This window comes from Hypanus sabinus, chromosome 14 (genome assembly GCF_030144855.1).
Source record: "Hypanus sabinus isolate sHypSab1 chromosome 14, sHypSab1.hap1, whole genome shotgun sequence".
Classification (NCBI taxonomy): Eukaryota; Metazoa; Chordata; class Chondrichthyes; order Myliobatiformes; family Dasyatidae; genus Hypanus; species Hypanus sabinus.
Genome location: NC_082719.1, coordinates 107,853,382 through 107,875,100, shown reverse-complemented (window position 1 = coordinate 107,875,100; position 21,719 = coordinate 107,853,382).

The following is a 21,719-nucleotide window of genomic DNA, read 5'->3' as shown; positions in this document are numbered from 1 at the left end:
CACAGACACACACACAGACACAGACACAGACACACACACACACACACAGACACACACACACAGACACACACACACACACACACACACACAGACAGATACAGACAGACACACACACACACACACACACACACCATTCGAATTGTCAGTGTCCAGGGATCCACACTAACTTTCATCACATTTGATTGATTTCCTAATGTAAAACAAAGTGATCATCTTGTCCTTCCTTGCAAGCTCCCCAATGTTCCCTCTGGTCATTCTTAGAGTCACAGAACACTACAGTACAGAAACAGGTCCTTCAGCCAATCCAGTCTGTGCTGAACTAGTAATCTGCGTAGTCCCATCAACCATAGCCCTCTATAACCCTCTCATCCATGTACCTATCCAAATTTCTCTTAAATGTTGACATCGACCCCTACATCCACCACTCCTGCTGGCAGCTCGTTCCATCCACACTCTCACCACCTTCTGAGTGAAGAAACTCCACTAAATGTTTCCCTTAAACTTTTCACCTTTCACCTTTAACCCATGACCTCTAGTTGTAGTCTCTTACAACCTCAGTGGAAAAAGCCTGCTTGTATTCACCCTATCTATACCCCTCATAATTTACATAGAAACATAGAAAACCTACAGCACAATACAGGCCCTTTGGCCCACAAAGCTGTGCTGAACATGTCCTTGCCTGAGAAGTTATCTAGGGTTACCCACAGCCCTCTACTTTTCTAAGCTCTATGTACCTATCCAGGAGTCTCTTAAAAAACCCTATCGTATTCGCCTCCACCACCATCGCTGGTAGCCCATTCCATGCACTCACCACTCTCTGCGTAAAAAAAAAAAAAAAAAACTAACCCCTGACATCTCCTCTGTACCTACTCCCCAGCACCTTAAACCTGTGCCTTCTCATGCTAGCCATTTCAGCCCTGGGAAAAAAGCCTCTGACTAGCCACACAATCAATGCCTCTCATCATCTTATATGCCTCTATCAGGTTACCTTTCATCCACTGTCACTCCAAGGAGAAAAGGCCGAGTTCACTCAAACTATTCTCATAAGGCATGCTCCCCGATCCAGGCAACATCCTTGTAAATCTCCTCTGCACCCTTTCTATGGTTTCCACATCCTTCCTGTAGTGAGGTGACCAGAACTGAGCACAGTACTCCAAGTGGGGTCTGAGCAGGGTCCTATATAGCTGCAACATTACCTCTTGGCTCCTAAATTCAATTCCACTATTGATGAAGGCCAATACACTGTATGCCTACTTAACTAGAGAGTCAACCTGCGCAGCTGCTTTGAGCGTCCTATTGATTCAGACTCCAGTCTTACCATTAATACTATATTCTGCCATCATATTTGACCTACCAAAATGAACCACCTCACACTTACGTGGGTTGAACTCCATCTGCCAGTATACCTTTTGCTGCAAGTCTGTCATTGTAGCCATTGTCCATAAGACTATAAGTCATTGGAGCAGAATTAGGCTTCTCTGCCTATTAAGTCTGTTCTGCCATTGAACTGCTGCTGCTAAGTTAACAAATTTCACGACATGCTGGTGATAATAAAGCTGATTCTGATTCTGACTGGAGTAGAATTGGGCCACTCTGCCTATTGAGTCTGTTCTGCCATTCCATCGTGGCTGATTTATTACCTCTCCCAATCCCAATCTCTTGCTTTCTCCCTGTAGTCTTTGATGCCCTGACTAATCAAGAATATCAATCTCTGCCTTAAATATACTTAAGGTTTATCTTCCACAGCTGTCCATGGCAGTGAATTCCACAGATTCACTATTTTCTGACTAAAGAAATTCTTTCTCACCTCTGTTACAAAGGGACATCCTTCTATTCCCAAAACTGCCCACCGGTCCCAGAATCAAACACTATATGAAACATCCCTGTCACATCCACTCTATCTAAGCCTTTCAATATCTGATAGGTTTCAGTGAGACTCCTCCCCACCCAATTGTCTTAAACCCCAGTGAGCACAGGCCCCAGAGCCATCAAGTGCTCCTCATACATTAACCCTTTCATTCCTGAGTTCATTCTCATGAACCTCTGGACCCTCTCCAATGTTAGCACATCTTTTCTTAGATAAGGGGGTAAAACTGCTCCCTTTTGCCATATTGGCTGCTTTCTGTTGCGGCCTGTGGGAGTCTTGTCCTATGGTCCTGTCATATTTCCCACTGGCAGATTTGTCCCATGTCTCTGGGGCCAGGTCTTCCACTGAAGTGCAAAGGGTGACTGTGCCCCTAAATGAGTATCCAACCAGGATACTGCTCGATTTCTGAATCAGAATGAAGTATAATATCACTGGCACTTGTCATGAAATTAGTTGTTTTGCGGCAGCGATACATTGCAATACATAATAATTTTTAAAGCTATAATTTACATTAAAAACATTAAGCAATTAAACTATATAAATAGTTCAAAAAGAGAGGAAAAATAGTGAGGTTCAATGTCCATCAGAGATCTGATGGCAGAGGGGAAGAAGCTGTTCCCGAAATGTGGAGTTTTTAGGCTACTGTACTTCGTCCTTGATGGTAGAAATGAGAAGAGGGCATAGATGCCGCCTTTTTGAGGCACCATCTTTTGAAGGTGTCCTCGATGCTGGGGAGGCTGGTATCCATGATGTAGTTGGCTGAGTTTACTTTTCCCAATCCTGTGCAGTGGCGCCGACCAGAGGCTGGTGAAACCAGGTAGAATGCTCCACAGTACATCTGCAGAAATCTGTGAGAGTCACTGGTGATGTGCTGAGTCTCTGCAAACCCCCACTGAGATGTAGCCATTGCTGTGCTTTCTTGTAATTGCACAGTATGTTGGACCTAGGACAGGTTTTCAGAGGTGTTGGCACCTTGTTCAGAAGGTGACGTGTACCTGGTGCCAGAGGCTATAAGGGTGGAGGGGCTGAACAGTGTGGTAGTGTTCAGGGCTCTGTGAGCACCAGAAACTAGTAGAATCAGGCCACTTTATTCTTTTCTCATCATTCGGAATGATTCACCCCTCCTCCCTCCAGGCCTGATACCACTGATGTCTGTGGAGACACAAGAGGGTCAGGGGCCAACACAACGTGCAGAGAAACATGCTTTCCAGTGAATAGGGTTCGGGAGGGGGGAGGGTGATGGATATGTACTGGGGAGAGTGGAGACTGATGGACTGTGGTGGGGGGTGATGGATATGTACAGGGGAGAGTGGAGACTGATGGACTGTGGTGGGGGGTGATGGATATGTACAGGGGAGAGTGGAGACTGATGGACTGTGGTGGGGGGTGATGGATATGTACAGGAGATGGTGGGGACTGATGGACTGTGGTGGGGGGTGATGGATATGTACAGGGGAGAGTGGGGACTGATGGACTGTGGTGGGGGGTGATGGATATGTACAGGGGAGAGTGGGGACTGATGGATATGTACAGGGGAGTGTGGGGACTGATGGACTGTGGTGGGGGGTGATGGATATGTACAGGGGAGAGTGGGGACTGATGGACTGTGGTGGGGGGTGATGGATATGTACAGGGGAGAGTGGGGACTGATGGATATGTACAGGGGAGAGTGGGGACTGATGGACTGTGGTGGGGGGTGATGGATATGTACAGGGGAGAGTGGGGACTGATGGACTGTGGTGGGGGGTGATGGATATGTACTGGGGAGGGTGGGGACAGATGTGTGCGTCGGCTGGATTAAGGAGCAGGTGTAAACCAGGTGCAGACTTTGAAGTAGATCTACCCAGTGAATTCTCCTCACCCTCTGAACTAACGTGGTGGCTTGACCATCGGACTGGGTTGGGACTGAATGTTTTTCATAGGAGCTGCTGGGAAATGAGCTTGACTCCAAAGTGTTTGCAGGGATGAACAGTGTTTCAACATATTTACTGCTGTCTGTTGGTGGTGGGAGAGATGAGAGTTAACTGGCCAGCCTTCCCCTCCCCTGGACTTCAGACAAGTGAATATCTGTGCTGGCTGCCCACATCTTCCTCATGTTCCTGTGAGGATTTATCTGTAGACCTGAATTGTATACTACACAAGGATTTATCTAGATCAGACGGGAAATCCTGAATTGTATACATGGTGATATGAAGCAGTTTCACAGGTTTGGCGAGGTGACAGGGACAACCACACACAGAAGCACTGGAAGTCTGAGCTGCCCTTTGTAACTTTACAAACTCTTGAGCAGTTCCCTGGGCCAGTCTGCTCAGACACAAAGGCAACAGCTGATGCAGGCTCTATGCCATTTGTCACGGTCTTCCCTCTCTGTGTGACGGTTTTCTGCTGCTCACCTCCTCCCACAGCTTGGTGTAAGTATGAACCCTCACTTGGGGAGAAACTCACCCCTGAGGTAAGAGGAGCTGAAACTAACTGACACATCAGTTTTGCACAAGTCTGCGTTGGACACTCAGTGCAGCTTCACTGACAGACGGCTAGACAGAGGAGTGATCGGGGCAGGGAGGGAGCTCTCACCAATGGCTGGACAGGAGTGATCGGGGCAGGGAGGGAACTCTCACTGACAAACGGCTGGACAGAGGAGTGATCGGGGCGGGGAGGGAGCTCTCACTGACAGACGGCTAGACAGAAGAGCGGTCTGGAGCTTGGAAGGGTGCCCTCACATTTTCTACTTGCATTTGACCATACAGAAACAGGAGCAGATTTAGGCTATTTGGCTCAGTGAATCTGCTCCACCATTTCATTGCTTATGCTGGTTAACAGTTTAATTATGATTGTAAATTGTCCTGTGATTAGGCTAGGGTTAAATTGGTGGGTTGCTATCCCCAAAAATAAATGATCTCGTAACCTGGGTTATGTTGAGAAAATATTTGCAAGTTGATTGAAGCTATTTGGGATTTGCTGTTGTGATTGTAGAAACTGAGAAAACACAAGGATTTCTCCCAAAAAAAATCCAGTTGAAAATAATGTTAATTTGTTACAGTCAGGCTGCGTTAGTCCATTGAAATTTGCTACATTTCGGGATGGGATGTCAACTCTTGGCTGTTTGAATGTATTTCTGGTGTTTTCTAATGTTTGTTTGCTTGGTTACAGATTCATTCCTTGTTTTTAACCTTAAACACTATGGCACCACCCCTCTGTACCCTGTGTGTAAATAAATGTATTTAGACAAACCTGAAATAAAAAATGGTGGTTGACAGAAAATTAATGTAATGTAAAAAGTCTTGTGAAAGTCTAAAAAAATGAAACAATACAGAATATTGCTATTTTTATTTAAGGGAGCAATGCAGGAACTTGTGCAAGAAATACTGAATCGCCCATTAATCGTGGAATTGAATTCAAGAGTTGCAAGATAATGTTTCAGCTCTGTAAAACTGATTGAGAATAGGTTGTGTGAACTTGGCCTTTTCTCCTTGGATCAGCGGAGGATGAGAGGTGACCTGATAGAGGTGTATAAGAGGCATTGATTGTATGGATAGCCAAAGGCTTTTTTCCCAGGGCTGAAATGGCTAACACAAGAGGGCACAGTTTTAAGGTGCTTGGAAGTAGTTACAGAGGACATGTCAGGGATAAGTTTTTTACGCAGAGAGTAGTGAGTGAGTGGAATGGGCTGCCAGCGATGGTGGTGGAGGAAGTTTATGTGATAGGGTCTTTTAAAAAAGAGACTCCTGGATAGGTACATGGAGCTTAGAAAAATAGAGGGCTATGGGTAACCTCTAGGAAATTTCTTAAGGGCCTTTATTGTGCTGTAGGTTTTCTATGGTTAGACCACATTTGGAGTAATGTGTTCACTTCTGGTCATCTTGTTATAGGAAAAATGTGGAAGCTTTAGAGAGGCTGCAGAGGAGATTTACTAGAATGCTGCCTGGATTAGAGAGCATGTCTTATGAAGATAGGTTAGGGCTTTTTCCCTTGAACAAAGGTAAGTTGACAGAAGTGTATTAAGACTGTTAAAAGTGACCCTGCATTGGTCAGTACCGAAGAATTGAAAATACACGTGAACTAAGGTGTTAACTGTCCTGTGCTATCACCAGTGGGATCATCAGTTGATCTGCCACCTGTCTTCAGGAGTTTCGGCCCGCTTATGATCAAGACTCCCTCGAGGTGGTGGGCCAGCAGTGCTAAAGCACCGCCTCCCACTGGTGAGCTTAGAAATTTGGCATCTGCCTCTATCAGAGTTGTTGGTCGCTTCCATCTATCAGTGTCCATGCAACTACTGAAGGGTTTGCAAAAGATGTCCGACTATCTGCCCCTCTGGACGTACTTGGTCCACACCCATGATGAGCCTGTCTGCTGCCCTGCTGGTAGCCACTTCTGGAAAATAAAGCCACGGCAACCTACTTCAAATGGATAGCATCGTCTGTCTCTGATCTTAATTCTGCATACTTCGTGAACTTGTGCTCATGGGAATATGCTTAAGGTGACTGGAGAAAAGTATTGGGGGAGGGAGAAACATCAAAGGTGGGTATTTTGTTTACACAGAAAATGGCTTTGACAATATCATTAATAATAATACCTCAGCATCAGAGGAAACAATTGTCCTGCTCTGCTGTATCGATAGTGTGGAAATCAAAATACGAAATTTAAAGTGGAATAGATAAAGAACAATACAATAAAGAAGCTATTCATGGAATATTGTGTATATCGTGCACTTATAGATAGCAACGCATATGACAATAAGATAAATTATTATTAACCATTGAAAAGGGGAAAGCGCGAACACGGTCCCCCACTACCACAAATTTTGCAGTCGAGTATCCCGCATTTGGGAACGTCGCTGGCATCACCGTACCTGAAGTGCAAGAGGATTTTTGGTAATGGATCTCGAGAGAGCAAGTTTGTTGAATGCTTACGAGATAGTGTTTTTTTTTAGAGCAATTTGTCATTGAGCCTACTAGGGAATCAGCTCTACTGGATTGGGTGTTACCAGAGGTGATTTAGGAGCTTAAGGTAAAAGAACCGTTAGGAACCAGTGATCACAAAATGCTTGAGTTCAACTTGAAATTTGAAGTAAAGTCTGATGTAGCAGTATTTCAATGGAGTAAAGGAAATTACAGTGATACAAGAGGGAAGTTGGCCAAAGTAAATTGGAAAGAGATGCTGGGAGGGATGTCAGCAGAGCAGCAATGGCTTGAGTTTCTGAGAAAAATGAGGAAGATACAGGATAAATGTATTTCAAAAACAAAGAAATATTGAATTGACAAAATAATACAACCGTGGCCGACAAGGGAAGTCAAATCTAAGTCAATGCAAAGGAGAGAACATACAACAAAGCAAAAAATAGTGGTAAGAAAAGGATTGGGAGGCTTTTCAAAACCTACAGAGTGCAACTAGAAGAATTTTTAGGAGGGAAAAGATGAAATATGAAAGCAAGCTAGCTAACAATATCAAAGCTTTTTCAAGTATATATAAATAATAGAGAGATGACGGTGGATATTGGACTGCTAAAAAATGAGGCCGGAGAAATAATAATGTGGGATAAGGAGACAGCTGATGAACTAAAGGAATACTTTGCATCAGTCTTCACTGTGGAAGACACCAGTAGTATACCAGATATTGAAGGTAGTGAAGGAAGAGAAGTGGGTGCAAGGGTGCTGAAAGACCTAAAGGTACACAAGTCACCCGGACCAGATGTACTGCACCCTAGGGTTCTGAAAGAGGTAGCGTTAGAGATTGTGGTGGCATTAGAAAGAGCACAGATGTCAATGTTAGAAGAGAGGTAAGAAAGAATTAAAAAATTAGTTACCACAAACAATCTTAACAGGAGAGGGTGTAGGTTAACTCATTATAGAGCCTAATGGCCAAGGGTAAGAATGACCTCATTTAGCGTTCTTTGGAGCAGTGCAGTTGCCTTAGTCTATTACCAAAAGTACTTCTCTGTTCAGCCAAGGTGGTGTGCAGAGAGTGATGGTTAGTGTGTGAGGGAAGGTTAGATTGATCTTAGAGTAGGTTTAAAGACACAACATTGTGGGCTGAAAGGCCTGTACTGTGCTGTAATACCCTATGTTCTAAGGATTTGTATCTGTTTGTGCAAAGAAATGATTTCTTAACTAGATGTCCCTCTATCCTGAGGCTGTGCCCTTTTGTCCTAGACTCACCCACATGGGAATCATCCTTTCCACATCTACTCCCGAGTGGGAATCATCCTCTGTCTTGGCCTTTAAACATTCAAAAGGTTTCAATGAGATTCCTTCCAATCTGAACTTCCTTCTAAATTCCAGCCCCACTCCAAACCCCCAGCTCCACCCCAAACCCCACAGCAGTACAATTAATACATTATAACCATATAACAATTACAGCACGGAAACAGGCCATCTTGGCCCTTCTAGTCCATGCCGAATAATAATAAACTCTAAATTGCATTATCTATATTAAATGACTGTGTGGCTACCATCTGTAAATTCACTGATGTTACAACGTACAGGAGCAAGACACACCAGCTACTTGAGTAGTGCCACAGCAACAACCTGGTACTCAACGTCAGTAAGACGAAAGAGCTGATTGTGGACTTCAGGAAGGGCAAGACGAAGGAACACATACCAATCCTCATCAAGGAATCAGAAGTGGAGAGAGTGAGCAACTTCGATTTCCTGGGTGTTAATATTTATGAGGATCTACTAACCTCAGTACTACTTGTTTAATTTAACTATTTAATATATAGACTTACTGTAATTCACAATATTTTGCCTCTATTATTATGTATTGCATTGTGCTGCTCCCACAAAGTTAACAAATTTCATGACAAATGCCAGTGATATTAAACCAGATTCTGTTTCATGGGCCCTTTGTCCAGTCAGAAATCAGATGGCAAAGGGGAGGAAGCTGTTCCTGATCGCTGAGTGTGTACCTCCTTCCTGATGGTAACAGTGAGAATAGGGCATGCCCTGGGTGGCAGGGGTCCTGAAGGATGGAAGCTGCCTTTTTGAGGCATCACTCTTTGTAGTGTCAGATTGAGGTGGCATTAGAAATGATTTTTCAAAAATCATTGGACTCTGGCATGGTGCCAGAGGACTGGAAAATTGCAAATATCACTCCAGTTTTCAAGAAAGGAGAAAACAAGCAGAAAGGAAATTATAGACTCATTAGAACGTTGAACCTTTGTAGGTAGAGTTAAGAAGCTGCAAGGGTAAAAAAAAATGATGGGAATATTTTATAGGCCTCCAAATATAGCCAGGATATGGGGTTGAGACTGCAAAAGGAGCTGTGAAAGGCATGCAGTAAGAGTAATGTTGCAATAGTGATGGGGGATTTCAATATACAATGGGATTGGGGAAATCAAGTCAGTGGCGGATTGCAAGAGCTGGAAGGAATTTGTTGAACGCCTATGAGATGGAATTTTAGAGTAGCTTGTGCTTGACCCTACTTGTGGAAAGGCCATCTTAGATTGTGTAATAACCCAGATGTTATTAGGCAGGTTAACGTAAAGGAACCCTTAGGCAGTGATCATAACATGATTGAATTCATTCTGCAATTTAAGAGGGAGAAGCAGCACTCACATGTATCAGTATCACAATGGAATAAAGGGAATTATGGAGGCATGAGAGAGGAGCTTGCCCAGGTGGATTGGAGGAGGATACTGACGGGGATGACAGCAGAGCAGAGGTGGCTGAGGTTTTTGGGAATAGTTCACAAAGAGCAGGATAGATGTGTCCCACAGAGGAAGAAGTTCTCAATGGCACTGGTAGGCAACTGTGGCCGATGAAGGAAGTTAAGGACCGCATAAAAGCCAAGGAAAGAGCATGTAAGGTAGCAAAAGTGAATGAGGAGTTGGATGATTGGGAAGTTTTTAAAATCCATCAAAAGGCATCTAAAAAAGCTATAAGAAGGGAAATGATGAAATACGAGGCCAAACTCGCTGAAGCAGAATTAAGGAGAATACCAAGAGCTTTCTCATTAATATAAAGAAGAAAAAAGGAGATGAGAGTTGATAGTGCACTAGTGGAATATGATGCTGGTGAGGTATTAATGGGGGATAAAGAAATGGCTGATGAACTTAATGGGTACTTTGCATCTGTCTTCACTGTGGAAGACACTAGCAATGTGCCAGAGGTCTGTGAGTGTCAGGGAGCAGGAGTGAGTGCCATTGCTATTACAAAGGAAAAGATACTAGGCAGACCACCTATCTTAAGGTGGATAAGTCACCCAGACCAGATGAACTCCATCCCAGAGTCCTGAGAGAGGTTGCTGAAGAGATAACAGATGCATTGGACATGATCTTTCAAGAATCACTTGATTCTGGCATGGTCTGGACTGGAAGATTGCAAATGTCACTTCACTCCTTAAGAAGTGGGGTCAAACCAGGTTCCTATATAGCTGGAACATTACCTCTCGGCTCTTAAACTCAATCCCACAGTTAATGAAGGCCAATACACTGTATGCCTTCTTAACCTCAGAGTCAACCTGCGTAGCAGCTTTGAGTGTCCTTTGGACTCGGACCCCAAGATCCCTCTGATCCACCACACTGCCAAGAGGGTTACCATTAATAATATATTCTGCCATCATAGTTGACCTACCAAAATGAACCACTTCACACTTATCTGGGTTGAACTCCATCTGCCACTTCTCAGCCCAGTTTTGCATCCTATCGAGGCAATGTTGTAACCTCTGACAATCCTCCATACTACCCACAACACCTCCAACCTTTGTGTCATCACCCCTCCACTTCTTCATCCAAGTCATTTATATGTAGCGTCTGTGCCCCCAATTTACTCCCGTTTTGTTGGGTGAACAGCCGTTGCCCCACCAACAGTGCAATACTTTGGTGTAAGTATGATGCAATACCCCCCAGTACACACCCACAACACAAATATCAAACAAAACACCAAAGGCAAGTGAATAATTATAACTTTACAATGATTTCTTAGTGATGGGTTAGTAGAAACAGATAACCTAAAGGCACCAAATCAGTAAGTTTATCAGTTTGTGCACATAATATTTTAATACATTGGTGCTCATGCCTCCGGTTCCATCCACAATGACCTTCCAAGTCTTCGGCCACCGTCCGAACCGCCGACATCCGGTATCTGCTGCCATGGATCCGCTGTCCGTTCCTCACACATCCATCCTCCTCGCTCGCCTCCCGACAAAGACTGCAAACTCCTGCTCAGCTCACACGTACAAGATAGCATAACAATTCTCCATTGGTTAGTTCCCCCCTTATCTGTAGTCATGATCCAAACATTCAAGCTACAGACACCCATTACAGCTTTAAGTAACACTACAGAGAAGCCATTTTGTTAGCCTTAACAGTTAACACCACACTTAATGGTACTGAGAGCCCTACAGATAAAAACCACAAAGAATAGGGGTTCCAGAACAGATCCCTGAGGCACACCAGTGGTCACCAACCTCCATGCAGAATATGTCCTGTCTACAACCACTCTTTGCCTTCTGTGAGCAAGTCTGTTCTGGATCCACAAAGCAAAGTCCCCTTGGATCCCATGCCTCCTTCCTTTCTCAATAAGCTTTGCATGGGGAACCTTATCAAAAGCCTTGCTGAAATCCATATACACTACATCTACAGTTCTACCTTTATCAATGTGTTCAGTCACATTGTACTTTTGTACCATGCCATGTAACACCATGGTCCTGAAAAACGTCGTCTCATTTTTACTATGTACTGTACCAGCAGTTATGGTCGAAATGACAATAAAACTGACTTGACTTGACACATCATCAGAAAATTCAATCAGGCTTGTACGGCACAATCTGCCTTTGACAAAGCCATGCTGACTATTCCTAATATGCCTCTCCAAATGTTCATAAAACCTGCCTCACAGGATCTTCTCCATCAACTTACCAACCACTGAAGAAAGACTCACTGGTCTATAATTTCCGGGGCAATCTCTACTCCCTTTCTTGCATAAGGGAACAACATCCCCAACTCTCCAATCCTCTGGAACCTCTCCTGTCCTCTTTGATGGTGAAAAGATCATCACCAGAGTCTCAGCAAATGCCTCCCTCACTTCCCACAGTAGCCTGGGGTACGTCCTGTCTGGTCCAAAAGCTCCAGCACATCCTCTTTCTTAATATCTACATGCTCAATCTTTTCAGTCTGCTGCAAGTCATCCCTACAATCGCCAAGATCCTTTTCCGTAGTGAAGCAAATTATTCATTAAGTACCTCTGCCATCTCCTCCAGTTACATACACACTTTTCCACTGTAACACTGATTGGTCTATTCTCTCATGTCTTATCCTCTTGCTCTTCACATACTTGTAGAATGCCTTGGGATTTTCCTTAATCCTGTCCACCAAGGCCTTTTCATGGCCCTTTCTGGCTCTCCTAATTTCCTTCTTAAGCTCCTTCCTGTTAGCCTTATAATCTTCTAGATCTCTAACATTACCTAGTTTTTTGAACCTTTTGTAAGCTCTTCTTTTCTTCTTGACTAGATTTACAACAGCCTTTGTACACCACAGTTCCTGTACCCTACCATCCTTTCCCTGTCTCATTGGAATGTATCTACGCAGAACTCCACGCAAATATCCCCTGAACATTTGCCACATTTTTTCTGTATGTTTCTCTGAGAACATCTGTTTCCAATTTATGCTTCCAAGTTCCTGCCTGATAGCCTCATATTTCCTCTTACTCCAGTTAAGTGTTTCCCTAACTTGTCTGTTCCTATCCCTCTCCAATGCAATGGTAAAGGAGATAAGATTGTGATCACTATCTCCAAGACGCTCCCTGTGAGAGACCTGATACCTGACCAGGTTCATTTCCCAATACCAGATCAAGTACAACCTCTCCTCTTGTAGGCTTATCTACATGTTGTGTCAAGAAACCTTCCTGAACACATCTAACAAACTCCACCCCATCTAAACCCCTCACTCTAGGGAGATGCCAATCAATATAATTCTGGGGTGTTGCCTGGATTGGGGAGCATGCCTTATGAAAACAGGTTGAGTGAACTTAGCCTTTTCTCTTGGAGTGATGGAGGATAAGAGGTCACCTGATAGAGGTGTATAAGATGATGAGAGGCATTGATTGTGTGGATAGTCAGAGGCTATTTTCCAGGGCTGAAATGGCTGCCACAAGAGGGCACAGGTTCAAGGTGGTGGAGGTGGATACGATAGGGTCTTTTAAGAGACTTTTGGATAGAGAAATAGAGGGCTATGGGTAACCCTAGTAATTTCTAAGGTAGGGACATGTTTGGCACAACTTTGTGGGCCAAAGGGCCTGTATTGTGCTGTAGGTTTTCTATGCTTGTAATATCTGGGAAATTAAAATCTCCTACCACAACAACCCTGCTATTATTACTCCTTTCCAGAATCTGTCTCCCTATCTGCTCCTCAATGTCCCTGTAATTATTGGGTGGTCTATAAAAAACACCCAGTATTGACCCCTTCCTATTCCTAACTTCCACCCACAGAGACTCCATAGACAACCCTTCCTTGACTTCATCCTTTTATGCAGCCGTGACACTATCTCTGATCAACAGTGCCACGCCCCCACCTCTTTTGCTTCCCTCCCTGTCCTTTCTGAAACATCTAAAGCCTGGCACTTGAAGTCACCATTCCCGCCCCTGAGCCATCCAGGTCTCTGTAATGGCCACAACAATCATATCTATAAGTGCTGATGCATGCTCTAAGCTCATCCTATTTATTCATAATAACTCCCTGCATTAAAATAGACACATCTCAAACTATTGGTCTGAGTGTGTCCCTTCTCTATCACTGGCCTATCCTCTCCTTCACACTGTCTCCAAGCTTTCTCTATTTGTGAGCCAACCTCCCTTTCCTCTGTCACTTCAGTTTGGTTCCCACCCCCCAGCAATTCTAGTTTAAACTCTCTCCAGTAGCCTTAGCAAACCTCCCCACCAGGATGTTGGTCCCCCTGGAATTTAAGTGCATCCCTGGCCTCAGAAATCTGAATCCCTGCCCCCTGCTCCAATCCCTCAGCCATGCATTAATCCTCCACCTCATTCTATTCCTATACTCACTGTCGTGTGGCCCAGGCAGTAATCCCGAGATTACTACCTTTGCGGTCCTGCTTCTCAACTTCCTTCCCAACTCCCTGTAGTCTGTTTTCAGGACCTCCTCCCTTTTCCAACCTATGTCATTGGTACCAATATGTACCACGGCCTCTGGCTGTTCTCCCTCCCACTGCAGGATATCGTGGACATGATCTGAAACATCCCGGACCCTGGCACCTGGGAGGCAAACTACGATCCAAGTTTCTTTCCTGCGTTCACAGAATCACCTGTCTGACCCCCTAACTATAGAGTCCCCTATCACTGCTGCCTTCCTCTTCATTTCCCTACCCTTCTGAGCCACAGGGATGGACTCTGTGCCAGAGGCACGGCCACTGTTGCTTCCCCCAGGTAGGTCATCCGCCTCCCAAACAGTACTCAAACAGGAGTACTTATCGTCAAGGGGTACAGCCACTGGGGTACTCTCTAGCATCTGCCTTTTGGCCTTCCCTCTCCTGACTGTTACCCACTTAACTGCCTCCCTAGGTCCTGGAGTGGCTACCTGCCTATAGCTCCTCTCTATCACCTCCTCACTCTCCCTGACCAGATGAAGGTAATCGAGTTGCATCTCCAGTTCCCTAACACTGTCCCTAAGGAGCTGCAGCTCGATGCACCTGGTGTAGATGTGGCCGTCCAGGAGGCCGGGAGACTCCAAGACTTCCCACATTTGACACCGAGCACAGAACACCAGCCTTGCACACATTCTTCCTGTCTGTATTCTACACAGAAAACCTAACCTCACCTCAACCCGTTGACCCAAACCCTTCCTACTCTGTCTCCCTCTACTCTGATGCCTGCTGTATAAATCTGTCTTTTTAAACTCTTCTCACTGTTCTTGCTGGCTGACGTCCAAACTCTTGCACAGTCATGCCCTGTTCACACCGCTGAAGAAATTACCTTCACCTTTCTGTCAGCTTGAAGCAATCTGGCCATTCTCCTCTGATCTCTCTCATTACCAAGGTGTTTTCACCCACAGGACTGCCTCCACTGGATTTTTTTTTGTTTTTCACACTATCCTCTGTAAACTCTAGAGACTGTTCTGCATGAAAATCCCAGGAGATCAGCAGTTTCTGAGATACTCAAACCACCCTGTCTGGCACCAATAGTCATTCCACAGTCCACGTCACTTAAATCACATTTCTTCCCCATTCTGATGTTTGGTCTCAATAACTGAACCTCTTTGTCTTCTGAGGTTTTATAGTGGTTGGCAAAAGCTTTAAGGTGCATTGCCGCCACCTACTCAACTGCAGTGTGGGTCAGGATATCTAATCCTATATATTTACATTTGTATCAAATCCTGTATAAAAAAACCTATATCCCTAAAGAATATTTAAAGCAATAATCCTGTATTCCTTTCTGCAAAATTTTGTTAATGTTAAATTGTATTTGTTATTTATTGAGACTGCATGGGACAGACCCTTACAGCTCTTTGAGCAAGCTGCCCAGTGATCCCCCGATTTAACCCCCGCCTAATCTCAGGACAGTTTACAACGACCAGCAGGGATGTCTTTAGACTGTGAGAGGAAGCCGGAGCACCCTGAGGAAACCCACGGTGAGAAATTTTATTTTATTCCATGACAGCTTTAAAATCAACCATCCCTCTCTTGATTATATCTTGAAAACCTCACCGGTACATGCCCAGCCATTTCTTGTTGATTACAAAACTCACATCTCCCATTATTGTGTTTCTTCATTATTTAACCCTGTGTGCCAAACCTCAATCTCCACATTATCACCTCCTCCCTCCTGCTCTTTCCTGCATTCCTCACCTTTCCCACTGCTTTCCAGATTTCATAAAGATTAATATACTCTGTGAACAGCAATATGTTTTCAGAAAAAACAAACACTACAATAGCATTAATAGATTTTGTAGAAGAAATATCAAACACTATAGAAAGAAATGAATACACAGTGGGAATATTCCTTGATTTAAAAAAAGCATTTGACACCATTGACCATAAATTATTATTAACAAAATTAGAAAGATTTGGTATTAGAAGGGTAGTTGTTTGGAAGACAGGTATCAGTATGTACATATAAACAACTCGAATTGAAAACTTTTGAGGGTTTCAGTGCTTGGTCCATTGCTGTTCATTTTGTATATAAACGATATATGTATGGTCTCTCAGACATTAAAATGTATATTATTTGCTGATGATACAACTATATTTTGTAGTGGGGAACATCTGAAACAACTTTTGGATACCATAAGACAAAGGAGCCGGAGTCGGCCATTCGACCCGTCGAGTCTGCTCCGCCATTTCATCATGAGTTGATCCAATCTCCCCTTTAGTCCCATTCCCCCACCTTCTCACCATAACTTTTGATGTCCTGACTACTCAGATGCCTATCAGTCTCTGCCTTAAATACACCCAATGACTTGGCCTCCACAGCCGCCTTGGCAACAAATTCCATAGAATCAACACCCTCTGGCTAAAGAAATTTTTTCGCATCTCTGTTCTGGATGGGTGCCCTGAAATCCTCAAGTGATGTCCTCTGGTACTAGACTCCCCCACCATGGGAAACAACTTTGCCACATCCACTCTGTCCATGCCTTTCAACATTCGAAGTGTTTCTATGAGGTCCCCCATCATTCTTCTAAACTCCAAGGAGTACAGTCCAAGATCGGTCAAACGTTCCTCACATGTTAACCCTCTCATTTCCGGAATCATTCTAGTGAATCTTCTCTGAACCCTCTCCAATGTCAGCACATCCTTTCTTAAATAAGGAGCCCAAAACTGCACAGTATTCCAAATGAGGTCTTACCAGTACCTTATAGAGCCTTAACATCATATTCCTGCTCCTATACTCTATTCCTCTAGAAATGAATGCCAACATTGCATTTGCCTTCTTCACCTCTGACACAACCTGGAGATTAACCTTAAGGGTATCCTGCACGAGGATTCCCAAGTCCCATTGCATCTCAAAACTTTGAATTCCCTCCCCATTTAAATAATAGTCTGCCCCTTTATTTCTTCTACCAAAGTACATGACCGTACACTTTCTGACATTGTAATTCATTTGCCACTTCTTTGCCCATTCCCCCAATCTATCCAAGTCTCTCTGCAGACTCTGTTTCCTCAGCACTACTGGCCCCTCCACCTATCTTTGTATCATCAGCAAACTTAGCCACAAAGCCATCTATTCCATAATCCAAATCGTTGATATACAATGTAAAAAGAAGCGGCCCCAACACGAACCCCTGTGGAACACCACTGGTAACCAGCAGCCAACCAGAATGGGATCCCTTTATTCCCACTCTCTGTTTCCTGCCAATCAGCCAACGTTCTATCCACATGTGTAACTTTCCCGTAATTCCATGCGCTCTTATCTTGTTTAGCAGCCTCATGTGCTGCACTTATCAAAGGCTTTCTGAAAATCCAAATACACAACATCCACTGCATCTCCCTTGTCTAGCCTACTTGTAATTTCCTCAAAAAATTGCACTAGGTTTGTCAGGCAGGATTTTCCTTTAAAGAAACCATGCTGAGTTCGGCCTATCTTGTCATATGCCTCCAGGTACTCCGTAACCTCATCCTTGACAATTGACTCTAACAACTTCCCAACCACCGATTTTAAGCTAACAAGTTTATAATTTCCTTCTTGCTTCCTTTCCCCCTTCTTAAATCATGGAATGACATTTGCAATCTTCCAGTCCTCTGGAACCAGGCCAGAATCTATTGACTTTTGAAAGATCATTGCTAATGCCTCTGCAATCTCCACAGCTACTTCCTTCAGAACACAAGGGTGCATTCCATCTGGTCCAGGAGATTTATCTACCCTTGGACTATTTGGCTTCCTGAGTACTTTGTCTGTTGTAATTGTGACTGCGCATATTTCTCTTCCCTGACACCCTTGAATGCCTGGTATATTGCTGATGTCTTCCTCAGAGAAGACTGATGCAAAATACTCGTTCAGTTCCTCCACCATCTCCTTATCTCCCATTACAATTTCTCCAGCATAATTTTCTATTGGTCCTATATCTGCTCTCACCTGTCTTTTACTCTTTATATACTTAAAAAAGCGTTTGGTATCCTCTTTGATATTATTTACTAGCTTCCTTACATAGTTCATCTTTTCCCTCTTAATGACCTTCTTAGTTTCCTTTTGTAAGTTTTTAAAAACTTCCCAATCCTCTGTCTTCCCACTAATTTGTGCTTCCTTGTATGCCCCGTTTCGCTGAAAACCTACGCTCGGTCCACCAGAGAAAGCAGGATCTCCCAGTGGCCACACATTTTAATTCCATGTCCCATTCCCATTCTGATATGTCTATCCATGGCCTCCTCTTCCATCAAGGTGAAGCCACACTCAGGTTGGAGGAACAACACCTTATATACCGGCTGGGTAGCCTGCTACCTGATGGCATGAACATTGACTTCTCTAACTTCCGTTAATGCCCCTCCTCCCCTTCTTACCCCATCCCTGACATATTTAATTGTTTTTTTTTCTCTTTCTCTGCCCATCACTCTGCCTGTTCTTCATCTCCCTCTGGTGCTCTCCCCTCCCCCTTTCTTTATCCCGAGGCCTCCCGTCCCATGATCCTTTCCCTTCTCCAGCTCAGTATCACTTTTGCCAATCACCTTTCCAGCTCTTAGCTTCATCCCACCCCCTCCGGTCTTCTCCTATCATTTTGCATTTCCCCCTCCCCCCACTACTTTCAAATCTCTTACTATCTTTCCTTTCAGTTAGTCCTGACAAAGGGTCTCGGCCCGAAACATCGACAGTGCTTCTCCTTATAGATGCTGCCTGGCCTGCTGTGTTCCACCAGCATTTTGTGTGTGTTGCTTTGCTTTTACCATGGCTTTGACTTCACTTGTCAGCCACGGTTGCATCCTTTTTCCATTCGAAAATTTCTTCTTCTTCTTTGGAATATATCTGTCTTGCACCTTCCTCACTACTTGCATAAACTCCAGCCACTGCTGCTCTGCCGTCCTTCCTGCTAGTGTCCCTTTCCAGTCAACCTTGGCCAGTTCCAAGGTTACAGTGGGGAAAGAACTAAAAATTATGAGGAAATGGTTTGATACTAACAAATTATCACTGTATGTAGGTAAAATTCACAATATTTGGAAACTGTGTACCAAACTCATTTAGGAAACTTAGAATAAATGAAATTGATAAGGTATCGGAAACAAAATTTTTAGGGGTGGTAATAGATAGTAAATTAAGCTGGAAACCACGAATAAGTTATGTCAAAGGAAAAATGTCAAAATCTATTGCAATACTGTAGAAAGCGCAAGATTTCTTAAATCTGGAATCTTTGTATACATTACACTGTTCACTCATAGTCCCATTCATGACTTACTGTGTAGAGGTATGGGGAAATACATACAAAACAAATACAAACTCAATTTTTCTACTCCAAAAGAAAGCCATACAAATTGAAAATAAGACAAGTTATTATGAGCCAACCAATCCACTATTTATTCAAGTAAACGCTTTAAAATTCAGGGAATTTGTACATTTTAAAATAATACAAATTATGTATAAAGTAAAAAAAAATGGACAGTTACCACAAAGTATCCGAAGATTGTTTAAAATGAGAGTAAGTCAACGTGATTTGAGAGGGACATGTATATCTCAAAAACAAAGGATAAGAACAACTGTAAAAAATCATTGTATTTCATAGAGGGGTGAATCTATGGAACAGTTGTAGTAAGAATTTTAAAATATGCACCACACTTAACCAGTTTAAAAAATTATTTAAAAATAATTTAATGAACAAATATAAAATACATGATTAAAAATGAATGGCAGTAATGTAAATAACTTGGAATTGGATTTTGTGTTAAAAGATTTTGTTTTGATGTGATGATTGATACCAAATATGTTTTTGTATGAGTAAGGGGGGGGGGGGAGTAGTAAGCTGAAGCTTCAGCCTACACCCTTTCAGTCTGTTTTAAAGATTTTATTATTTAATTTTGTCTTATGAAATCATCATTGAAAATGATGGTAGGAACAATCCAAATTGGACATACATGGTAAATGGTAGGGCACTGAAGAATGCAGTAGAACAGAGTGATCTAGGAATAATGGTGCATCGTTCCCTGAAGGTGGAATCTCATGTGGATAGGGTGGTGAAGAAAGCTTTTGGTATGCTGGCATTTATAAATCAGAGCATTGAGTATAGGAGTTGGGATGTAGTGTTAAAATAGTACAAGGCATTGGTGAGGCCAAATTTGGAGTATTGTGTACAGTTCTGGTCACCAAATTATAGGAAAGATGTCAATGAAATAGAGAGAGTACAGAGAAGATTGCTAGAATGTTACCTGCGTTTCAGCACCTAAGTTACAAAGAAAGGTTGAACAAGTTAGGTCTCTATGCTTTGGAGCATAGAAGGTTGAGGGGGGACTTGATAGAGGTATTTAAAATTATGAGGGGGATAGACAGAGTTGACGTGGATAGGCTTTTTCCATTGAGGGTAGGGGAGATTCAAACAAGAGGACATGAGTTGAGAGTTAGGGGGCAAAAGTTTAGAGGTAACACGAGGGGGAATTTCTTTACTCAGAGAGTGGTAGCTGTGTGGAACGAGCTTCCTGTAGAAGTGGTAGAGGCAGGTTTGGTATTGTCATTTAAAGTAAAATTGGATATGTACATGGAGAGGAAAGGAATGGAGGGTTATGGGCTGGGTGCGGATCAGTGGGACTAGGTGAGAGTAAGCATTCGACACGGACTAGAAAGGCCGAGATGGCCTGTTTCCATGCTGTAAGTGTTATATGGTTAGGTTTGTACTGACTGAAATAAAATTTTTCTTTCATTCATTCATTTCTTGTTCTCTCTTCATCCCATTGCTTTCTCCACATTTTAAAATAAATCACTTTTAATAATGTTTTTTTTATTTCAACCTTTACTATAATTTATTTGAATATCCACATCTCTCACCTAACAACTGAACCTCTTGATCACGTCTGCACTGAGTTGCTGCCACGATTGGCTGATGAGGTATTTGCATGAATGGGCAATGAAGGACGACTGGGCGCAGTGGAGCTGCCCCACTTCCTGAGGACCTCCTCTCTGGAGTCAGCAGTTGCTGTGCTTGATGATTGATGGTGTTGGGCCTGGGCCTGGCTTTGGTTGGGCTTTATATGCTGATGGTGGGTTTCTGTGGAAAAGGAGACATCATACTACCTGTGGTCTGGTCTGTGCAAACAGCGTTATCAGCAATGGAAGAATGGTCTTTGGAATGGGGTTTCAAATTTTCTGTTTTTAAGTCAAAATGTATGTTTTTTACTTGGAAACACTGTATTACATTCACTGTATGGGTCTAGGGTTCCTGTGGTTATGGGGCTATGGCCAGATGCGAGACAGACTTAGAGAACACATATAAAGTTTCTGGAGGATAAATGTGTGCAGGTCATTAACTTTATGTGCTGTGTGACTGGGAGCTTCTATTGACAACTTTAATATACTCTTGTCTGGATTATATGGGAAACAGCTTGTTCAGCTTTATATTGGTTGGATGTTCTACAGGCCAGTTCACTTTGAATCTGTAGTGGACCATCAGGGGGCGCAGCCAGAGATGCACTGGGGTTTGAACTAGGCCAGATGCCTCGTCTTGCAGAGAGAAAAATTGAGCTTTGCATATTGAACTTTGATAGTAGGATGGGGTATCCAATTTGACGTATGAGGAAGGCAAATGCAATGTTAGCATTCATTTCAAGAGGTCTAGAATACAAGAGCAAGGATGTGATGCTGAGGCTTTATGAGGCACTGGTGAGACCTCACCTTGAGTATTGTGAACAGTTTTGGACCTGTCATCTTAGAAAAGATGTATTGGTATAGGAGAGGGTCCAGAGGAGGTTCACAAAGATGATTCCAGGAATGAAAGGAT